Here is an 11,155-nt window from a genome sequence, read left to right as displayed (position 1 = left end):
ATCTCCCATGCAAGACCAAAGTCTGTGGCTTATCAAAAGTTAATGAAACCTGGGTTCAGCACTGGGTAGTGGCCTTCATTCAACTTAGCTATTGTTCTGACTGGACTTAGGACCCCCTTGGTTCCCCACAACTACAGATACTGGTTTAACTCTTTATTCATGGCACGAGTTTCACTGGACTTGGTAGATTGAAATTTATTTATTAAAATTCCTATAACATTTCCTGGAATTACAAATATAATCTCCTCCTGACTGTGACAAGACTGCAAAGTTTTCTTTATAAGTGCGTACAAAGTGCTAGGCCAGAGGCCATCATCTGCAAAGACACCTGCCAGACAATCACAAGGTACTGAGTTCAATCCTAGGTACAAATTAAAAAATAGTGCCAGGCCTTAGGGTCAATGACAAACGTAATTATAGATCCCAGTGAAACTGTCATGGTCACAGAATTTCTAAATTAACTCCCTCTCCATTCCTCCAGATTGCCCCATGAGGCCTGTGTAGCAAATCTGTGAAATAAAATATCCTATTTATATTTCTGCTTAGAGTTCCTATCAACATTATCACATGATACATCAAAACTGTATGAGATATAGAAATGACTTAGTCACACACTTTTCAGATATGAAGTTGCTAAGTGATTCAAAAGAGGATCTTTCACATGGGGAGAAAGGGCCCATAGGTGATAAGATAATGAGGCAGGCTTATTTTCATTTGTTTGAAAACAAACAGATATAAATGCTATGATACAAAATCCAATTAGAGGAATCACACATATCCAGTCAACCTGCTGGGAACCATAATCCCTGTCAGCACTACAGGGCCCTCCTCTGAAGAATCAAGCTTCAATCAGGGAGGCCACCACAGAAGAAAATGGGGAAATATCTGCAATATTTAGGTCATCATGGTAAGAGATACATCCATTATATCTAATATTATCCAAGCTTCTCTTTGTTGACAAGTGCCTAGCTTAGAGAACACAAAGTATATGGCATCTTGTCCTGTGAGTGCTGGGTTTACCTTGCTGAACATTCCCTCCACCTTGGGCTGCAGGGTCAGGTCACTAATGCTCCACACTGCCTGGCAGAATTTGGATCAAACTTAATGCCTCTATGTCCCAAATACACACAATACTACATTCTTTTGTGCAAAAGAGTTAAATCTCACTCTGAGATCATGTAATTCTCAAAGGCATGCCTTCTCCCATCTTGTTTACAAAGTATGCTACATCAGAGTCTCATAATTGTCTTGTGTAGCTTTACAAGGGAAAATAAGCTTCTGATTTGAGCCTGAAAACCAAAATTACTACACCTAACACCTACTGAAGATCTTGCTCTTTACTCAGGAAAAAAAAAATGAAAATCCACAAAGCAAAAAACCAAAAAATAATATTTTAGAAAGTTTCCCAGGCATATACATGAGTGCTCCTGGGTTTTATTTACTTTGGGGAAATGGGTTTATAGTTTAAAACTGCTTTGAAAAGCATTACTGTAGGTTGGTCCCAATACTTCTCTAAAAGAATAAAAATAAACAGATTCCCAGGAAAAGAATGTGACGACCAAAAGTAATGCATAAGTTAGGAGAGATTTGGACTGAGCAGGTTCCCTTACCACCAGCAGCCCTGGTCATCTAACTCTGAGTCCATATTTTGGCTCCATCTTCACAATCTTGAACTTTGCTGGTCTATTGATCTTACTTCCGGAATAACAAAGCAGCTGTTATCTGCTTAAGTGGGCCACGATGATAGGTAGATGATTGATCCTGATGTCTAAGGGAAGATAGAATTTGCTGAATTGACCCTCAGTGACAGTGAATGAAAGTCAATGAAAGGCCATCACAGGGTATCTTGACTGCACTAGGTTACCTTGCTAGGATAGCTGAGTTGACATCTACCAATTTATGACTTTTATCATCTACAAGGAAAGGTAATGGAAGTTTGCATTTTGACATAGATGTGAACTGTTACCTCCATTACGCTTGACATGCTATCTAAGGTTTCTTATCCCCTTTTATCAGCACATGTAGTTAGTAACAGGTATCTCCCACGCTGGAGTTTTATATAACATATCTATAATAGCTGGTATATCCTCTAATGCACAGTAAGAAATGAATATATATTAATTCCCATTGCTTTCATCAAGTACTATTTTTCCCATGCCAGGATTTACTCAATCAAATGATACTTAAAAATTATTTCAAAAAAACTTCTTTTCTTGAAGCTATTTATAGTGTTCTAAGAGATGTTATGGTATTTATATACAATTTGGAATGATTAACTAAGGCTGATCAACATAGCCAATAGTTTAATAATTATGATTTTTTATGCTCAGAGCATCTGAAATTTGCTCTTAGCAATTCTGAAATATACAGTACTATATGATTAGTGTGATGTATACACACTACTAAGTATGATCAGTGTCATGTACAATAGATATCAAATATCTTATTTCTCTTGTCTAGCTAAAACTTTGCACCCTCTGACCAACATCTCCAAATGCTCCTAAATCCCTAGCCTGTGATAACTACTGTTATACTCTATATCTACAACTACAGTGGTTTTTAATTTCCCACATAAGTAACAATTTATATTTGTTCTTCTGTGCCTGGCTAATTTCGCTTGACACAATAGACCCTGGTTCATCCAGGCTGCTGCAAATGACAAGATCTCTTTTTTTATTTGGTTTAGCTAAAAAAAAAATTATATATATATATATATATATATATATATATATATATATAGTACTAAAATACATATCACATTTTCTTTATTCAAACATTGATAGACGCAAGTTGGCACTAGACTATTATTAATAATGCAGCAATAAAAATGGAAATTCAAGCAACTACTTAGCACCCTGAACTCTAGTCCTTTGGAGAAACACTAGCATAGGATTCGTAGACAGAGTTTAAGTGCCAATGACAGCCTGTTCTATTCAGGTCCAAAGCATGGAGAATGCTCTCCTCTCCTAGCAGCACATCCTCTTGAAGCCAGGGACCGTTGGCCTCAGGCAGAAGATTCAGTCTTGGTCTTGCCTGGGATATTGTTCTTCCATCTTTCACTGTCCACAACCTCAAAGGTTTCATGAGATTCCTAACAGACTTATTTCAGTATTATTTTTCTTAGGTCACTTTGGCTACTGGTTATTTTCTACCCTATCTATAGAGGACAAAACTGGCAGGACATATCCAAAGAAAGCTAGGCCAGAGCATTCCACTAGGCAAGGCACTGTCTGTTCTCAGAAACACAGGTGTTGCTCCTAAGCTCAGAGCCCACCCTCTGAGAGGACACTCAGCATCCTGATTCATTTCAGCCTGTCCTTTTTAGTCATTGCTAACAGCAAGGTCTCTGAGTTGGAACTCCATGATTGATTATCCAGCCTGTAATGACCACTTAAGTGAGAGTGACCACATCTACAACAGGACTAGAAAGCAGCATTCTCTCATCCACTAAAAAATGAATTATCTTCAGGTGAATACTGTGTGTTAGGCAGTAGATGCACAGAAAAACAGCCTGTTATGTAATGTCTGTGGGTTCTCTCATTTTATATGCCACTTTCCTTGTGTGAGATTGTTGGTTTATATCTGGGCTTGAAAGCCACAAACACCAAACTAGTCTTGCTCTGAAAATAATATTTACTTGAAGTGTACGTGCCACAAATACTGCCATGTGCCACAGGTTTCAAGTCCATTAGCAGAGCAGACCTAACAACAGCAGCTTAGGGGTCTATAATGAACAAGTCAGAGCTCAGCAGGGACAGGTGGAAGATGACGAGGACAGACAGCATAAGCAAGGAGGTTTTGATCTGACACGTATGCCTTGGTGCACAAACTTGGACATGAAAAGTTGGAGCAATCTCTTGGATCGATTACTAGTCCTGGGCTGGTGTCAAATTTAATGCATGTTACACTAGTAACAAGCCTGGCCACATCCAATAGTGAACAAAATTAGGGAAGTTTGCACAAACCGAAAACATCCTCTAATCTCAAGGTATAGTGCTCAGCCTGATTAGATCACAGTGTGCTGCCCTGGCCTCTTTAGGTAGCCAAAGAGCCATTACTCCTCAGAGGTCTTAGCCAATCTGGGCTTTGCTGCAGAAAACGTGTGGGTTTCAGTCATGAGTCAACATGTATCTCTTCCTCATCATTGCATTATTTAAGGCTGGTCAAATTATTTATCTCTGTAATTATGGTCCCCAAAGAAATATCCCTTCATACCTTGGCTTCGAAAGAACTCTGTGGTGAGTATATAAACAAGGAAAACAGATTGCCAGTCAGCACACAGCTCTGCTTCCGCTTCTGAAAACAAACTGATGAGGCACAAGCATAAGAATAACTCTACTTTTTGTATAACACCTAAGAACAGAATGACAAGAGAAAAAAATATGCATTTCAAAAATACACAAAACTAATATGCAAATTTTTCATTGTATTTATTTATATGCATACCTTTTATGGCTAGCATACATGAGCATAGAAAGTGTCATAAGTCTGTTGTGATTAATCAAAATATAAAAAGCTAATTTAAATTACTTTCACACAACCAGTTAGCCCCACAAACCAGAGATGGGCCCTGACCTCCTAATATTTGATTCCGTTGTCTTTCAGCCAGGAGAAAAGGTCTGCATCAGAACCTCAGGACCTTCTGACAACCACCCAAGGAAAAGTTTTGAATCTCCCAACCAAGGTGTTTTTCTAACTCTGTTCAGTAAACTCTGTGGAAAGAGAATTCCCAAGCAGCCAGCCATCTCCAAAGCATCTTCCTTCACGGGGAGTGTAGGAAAGTTCTCAGCTCCCACTTCCCACAACTATAGGTCATTTTGGTAAATTACTTAATGCGTTCTCTAACCTACAGCCAAGGACCATTGTCCAACTCCTAGAGATTATTATTCCAAAACCTATGATCTGGATAACTGTGCACCACTGACCCTATGATCTCAAACCTGGCCTTAGTCAGATCCCCTCATTCAACCCAGTATGAAGGACTGTACGGTGCTACCTGTGCCTGCTTGCTATCTTCAGAGATGCAGAATGAGCTTGCCTAGGTGCTATGCTCTAACTACCACACATACTTGCATGCAACCCAAAAAGGGTGACCTTAGGATGCTGTTTCCAGCATAGTAGGTAATGCAGACTAGAAACAAAAGCACCCAGCTTAGGTGGATGCACAGTCCCTAAATCAGATGAATGAGGATCATAACCATCAATAACATAACAAATAAGTCATATATACTTTGGGGAATGTAATTTATGAAGTAAAGAATCAAAAAGAAACAAAGGTTTCAAAGAAATTTGCCTTTCACTTTCTTCAGTGTCAGTGAGCAAAATGTTCAATATTTAATGAGCTTGAAATACGTAACAAGGCAAGCACTCAGGAAGGAGTGATGGGTCATGGAATTGACCACACAAAAAAAAGAAAAGTCTTCACTGAGTTGATTAAAAAAAGTTTACCTAATGCAAACATGACTGAGTTGGATTAAAAGGGTCATCAAAGACATTACTTTGAGTAGAGGCTATTTCCCTTAGAACTCATCCCTGCAGACACCTATGACTTAAAATTCACCTTAGATTTCCAGACACACAAGCATCTTTTCACTTTTGTGACTCAACACATTACCTGAAGCCATAAGAATTTTCTCCAGCAGAGACCAGCAAGAGAGCAGGCTCAACCCTAAAAAGAGGAAAAGGTAATAGATTCACAGACAACACTGAACCAGTCCCAATGAGAATCAGCAGTGGAATGATCTAGGCTCCTGAAGTGCAAAACCTGAGTGCCAACATTCATTCCACACAGATCCTCTGAGAGTCTCAAGCAAGACTAAGCTCCTGTTGACTGGCATCCACTGAAAAAAAGGGAAATTGGGACATAAAGACACATAGAGCCTCACCATGTGATGATAGATACAGATGGGAGGTATGTATTCACAAGCCAAGAAGTGAAAACAACTGCTGACGGAATGGCCTTAGATCAAGAATGTCTACCCAAAAGCTCTTGCATTCAGAGGTGGTCATTAGGAAGACTATTTTCTGGGATCACAATATGCTAAATAATGAACATCTAAGCAAATACCTTACTCATTGCAACAGAGTAAACAATGATTTATTATGATACAGTGAATTTTGTTTCCTAAACTTTTCTTCTTAAGAAAAATCCCAGACTATTTGTCATGGTATATGTCTGTGGCCCCCAGGCCTCATGAGTTTTCCTTGTGCACTTCTGATGGTTCACTGTCTAGTGCTTTGATTGATGGTGTCAGTGCTTCACTCATATAGGGGTGGAGCCAGGTTGTGATGTAATGGCTGGAAGAAGGTGTTCTTTTCTGGTTCCTGCTTGCTGTTTGCAGATTCCATGAACTGCAGCCCAGCCATGCCTGCTTGCCTTGGAGCCAACTGAGTGTGGACTGAAACCTCCAAAAAATGTAAAAAATAAACCTTTCCTTTCCCAACTTGGGCTTCAAGTATTTTGTCACCACAACAAGTAATAAGTAGCTAAGATTTATTCATATTTAAAGAAGGTATTCTAGTCATTTCAAAAATCTGAGGCTATGATTGTGGCCAAGTAAGAAACTGTTACTGTTTAACAGAATAACATACTGTCCATTTTCATATGTGCTTAGGAGGAGTCTGGTTTTATCCCATATTACTAAGTCAGCTTTACCACTACATTTGCCACCTTGTTCTCTAAGCACAGATTTTAAGTCCACTTTAGCCAACTATCAGCCTTTGATGGAAGGACACATCTACCTTTCCTCCTTGGCTCTAGCCTGCTAAGTAATTGTTCACAATCTTCACAGAATGAGAAAAGACAAAAGAGCTGTGAAAAGGAGCCATGCTTGGTTCAGTTCAGACTCTAGACAGGTTCTGTATTCTCTGCCCTTCTACTAGCTGCATGCACCACTACCCCTACCTCTTGAGCTTTCTTCTTGCTGTGCCTTGTGAGTCAGCCACAGAGCAGTTAGAGGTGACAGTGTCATATTCACCTAAACCAATTCAGATAATGTTCATAACGCTCCCTAGAAAGATGACACCCACTGAAACCAGAGGAGCACATATGTAAGATATCAGCAAGGTCACAGGGCTTGTGGCTCATTCAAGGTGCTGCAGGGGCTCTGTCTGCTCTGACCTGGGCAGCCTTCCTGGCAAAATGACACCACTTCTACTCCTGCTGGCCTTTCTGCTGCCTTTGAGGATGGAAAAGGTGAGTGGCCATCCTTATTCCAGAGGTCTGAGCTCATCCCACAAAATCTTCTCCACTACTGACTTTTTGTTAGCTTTGGTCTGGAACCTTCACCTTGCTTTCACCCAGGAGTTTTCTAACCACAGATCCAATTCAAACCCAGACTTACAATTCCAAAGCTGGCTGGACACATTCCAGGGTTTCAAAAGAGGGTGTTCTCAAATGATTTAGTATGTGTTAGCCTCTCCACAGAATTTCCTGCATTATCCAGAAATGAGTTGTCCTCAGAAAAACATTTAAAAAACAAAAATCAAGAACACATAAAGCAGTGAATGTGAAGCAACAAAAGTAAGTAATTAAACTATGTTACTCAAAACCAGAACAAGGCAGCTTAGATCAACAGCTCATGGGAGGTGGGTTTCACAGACCCAGTTGCACTATCCAGTGACTACCACCCAGTCCCAGCTCTGAAGAGAATCTAAGGGTTCAGCTAGACTCAGAGGTGGTATGATGATTGCATCCACTTTTCCATTACCCTGGCTCCACCTTAGGTCTTTGCAGCTTCACTCTAATGATCTTTCCTACATCTGCCTTGCTGGCTTTCCATGTGGCCCCTGCCTTGGGTACTATTCCCTCCTCCTAAAGTTTTATTGCCCTCTATGCCACCACACTACACTGGCCCATCAAGCACTGAGGAACTTTGATTAGACATCAGATATACAGCCTAAAACAATTCTTGAGAACACAAAATATTTTAGGCCTAGATCATCATTTGAACGTGGGTTCATAATTCTATAGGTAGATTGTTAGAAAGTGCCACCAATCCAGAAAATAACAAAAGTTTAAACAGATTTGTAAGTTTCAGTAAGAAAACAACAATGAAGTCAGCTGCCCAGTGTCCTATGAAACTCAACCATCAGTCATCCCACTTCCACGCATTTGTTCCAGGTAGGAAGGAGAAGGCCAGAACTATCCTGACTTTCTCAGAACATTTGAGATTTAGAAAAAGTCTGGCTTTGATCATGCAGCCTGCAGAAATAAGATAAGTACCCCCTGCAGGGTACAGAGCACTCCAGGTCTCACCATCACCCCTCATTTCCCCAAGTCTTCTTTCGTGACCACACTGCTCCCAGCCACCCCATCTTAAGCTTTTCTTTCAGAGGAGGTCATCGGGGGTCAGGAGGGTAAGCCCCATTCCCATCCCTATACGGCCTTTGTCCAGTTCCTGGATGGAGAGAAGATGAAGAGGTGTGGTGGTGTCTTGGTGCAAAAGAGATTTGTACTGACAGCTGCATACTGCAAGGTAAGGTGAGGAGGGACAACCAGCCCACATTTGCCAAAAACCAACAGGGACTTCTGTCTCCCACAGTAACTGCAGTCTTAGGAACTCCTGGGGTTCACAAACCCATAAGAGGTCATTAGAAAGCAGGAAAGGGAGGAAGATCAAAAGTTTCAGCACAGTATCTGAATGTATGGTAATTAACTATATCAAGCTTTCTAAGATAAATAAACGATTCTGAAAGTGGAAAAATGAAAGGGAGATGAAGGAAGAGGAGAAAAGAAAGAAACTGAATGTGTTATTAACATGTACTAAACTCTTACAGTGGATGTACTCCTTGTGTACTGCACATATGTAGGAATAAAATTCAAAAAATGTTACTCTCTAGTCGTGATAAGTTAAATAGTTAGTGAGATCCTGTTTCAAAAATAAAAATAAATTTAAAAGGACTGAAATATTTAGCTCAGTGAAAGAAAAAGTGTTCCATCTCAATCGCCTTCAAGAAGGAAAGAAGACTTGGAAAAGGAAAGGCTGAGAAATAAAAGAGGTAAGTTTGAAATCAGACAGTGAGAGTACAGAACAAATGACACAGGTGACAAGACATAGCAACCACACATAGCAGGTTTAATCCTTCTTTGCATAGCTCCTCTGTGGTCTCACAACCTAAATCCATGCTCCTCTCTGTGCAGCTCAATAAGTGTCATCCTGGTGGCCCACAATATCCAGAAGCAAGAGAAGACCCAGCAGGTAATCTGTGTGAAGAGAGCCAATCCACACCCAGAATAAACTCCTAAAACCTTCTCCAATGACAGTATGCTGCTGCAAGTGAGGCAAATCTTCCTGCTGCTCTTTCTCTTCTCCTACAGGGTTGTCGATCCCAGAGGGTCCCTGCTCTTTTCCACCTTGCCCTCATTGTGATCTCAGTATGTAGGTACAGAAGGCATAGGGTCTATGCTAGAGGCTAATTTAGACTATCCTGATTATTCACCATCAGCTGGAAAGAAAGGCCAAGCAGACTAAAGCTGTGCAGCCCCTCAGGGGGCCATGAGCCAAGAGAATTCAGGAGACAAATGCCTGGTGGCAGGCTGGAGAAAATCAACCCACTGGGTCTCTTAGCAAGCACACTGCAAGAGGTGGAGCTAACAGTATAAGACAAACAAAAATGTCAATCTTTCATGCACGCCTACTCTACTCTCACTGACATTTGTGTGGGAGATCCAAGGAAAACAAAGACTGGTTTCAAGGTAAGGTTTCCATTGCCTATAGTTAGAGAACCCAGGGAAACAGGAACTTGGTGGGGAGATCATAGTGTCTGTATCTCATGCTCTGAGTCCAGAGCTTGAAGGCCTGTCCTCTACAGCAATGCAGTGTGTAATCCATTCCCTGGATAGAAAGGAGTAGAGGGTGGAGAAATAGCAGTACACCGAATTCAGTGTCATCACTTGAGTATCTCTAGGATTGCACAAAAAGGTTCAGGTAGGTTAATACAGGAAAGTAAAGTCAGAGTGATTGTAGAGCCTCTGTTCTGAAGGAGGGAGCCAGAGGTACCCTGCCCTGATTGCATCCTCAGAGTCCCTTGACAGAGATCATCCACTTTGGTTGGCTTCAAAAAACAGCAACAGGAGGTATATTCCATGCGTTCATTCTCTGTCCACAGGAGGACTCTGGGCTTCCCCTTGTGTGTAATCACATGATCCAAGTCATTTTCTGCCATGCAAAAAATGATGGCAATCTCCCAGGAGTCTTCATGAAGGTCTCCCACTTTCTGCTTTGGATAAAGAAGACCATGGAGCAGTTCTAACAGCAGGCACAAGATTGGCCTCCTCTGTGCCTCATCATCCTTACTGAGCCATTAGAAAGACTGCCATGAGCCCAGGCCACTGCACAGTGACAATAAATGGATCTGAAGAATGACTGTCCCTGAAGTCCTATTTATTCCCTGAACCCCAATTAGCATGAAGCTGCACTTCTGGCCATTCTGGCTATGGTTTCCTATTTTTCCCCAACCCTCTCTCTTTCCTTACCTTCATTCCATACTCTTACTCATGGATTGCTACAGCCCATTGTGTTTAATGATCAGCTCTCCAATGTTGCTTGCAGGCCACACAGCAGAGAATCTCAGCATTAGGAGGTGTCACATTTCAAGCTGTCCCACAAATTTGTACTTCACCTTTCAATGGTAAGTCTCTGTGCTTTAGGAATTTCTGGCCATCTCCAAGCCAAGAACCTTCATGAGATGCCCAACAATTTGGCAGAGAATAGAGCAGGGCAGTGGAGAGGGATAATCCTAGAGATTCAGGAGTCAGGGCACTCACTTTCCTGTTTCAGTCCTATTCCCCAGTGGGACTAGATTCTCCCCTTTCAGTGCTGTCTGCTGCTTAGGAGGCTGAGATGGTTCTCAGGAGGACCTTGTGCCCTGCCCCAACACAGCAGAGAGTTCAGGCCACCTCCTACCTCTCTGCCTGGCTTTTCCACACCAGCCCCTGCCTCTACCTGAGTGCCTCTGGCCACCAGCTCCTTTCATTTCCAGCTCCCTGCAGAGTTCCCAACTCTATGTGGATTCACTGCTATCAGTCAGTTCCAGAAAACCTGCAACTCTCCACTTTACCTGGACAGGGCTGGCTGCACCCTGTTACAATCCAGTATTCTCCAAGGCTCAGGAATCACCTCTTGTGAAGTCAAGGCAGTCTCAGGTCTTTCAG

General features: G+C 41.5%; 1 long non-coding RNA gene across 1 annotated transcript; it reads left to right on the top strand.

Moving 5' to 3' along the window:
- Positions 1–7,043: 7,043 nt before the first annotated feature.
- On the top strand, positions 7,044–10,431 carry LOC134470858 (uncharacterized). The gene is made up of 3 exons (XR_010040050.1): positions 7,044–8,477; positions 9,143–9,200; positions 10,111–10,431. It is a non-coding gene; the product is annotated as an uncharacterized LOC134470858 (long non-coding RNA).
- The last annotated feature ends 724 nt before the right edge of the window (positions 10,432–11,155 follow it).

Source organism: Cavia porcellus, unplaced genomic scaffold (genome assembly GCF_034190915.1).
Source record: "Cavia porcellus strain 051 isolate PalLab524CR breed Dunkin Hartley unplaced genomic scaffold, mCavPor4.1 scaffold_1, whole genome shotgun sequence".
Classification (NCBI taxonomy): domain Eukaryota; kingdom Metazoa; phylum Chordata; class Mammalia; order Rodentia; family Caviidae; genus Cavia; species Cavia porcellus.
The sequence above is the reverse complement of the archived record's forward strand: the minus strand, read 5'-3'. Positions and strand labels throughout refer to the sequence as shown.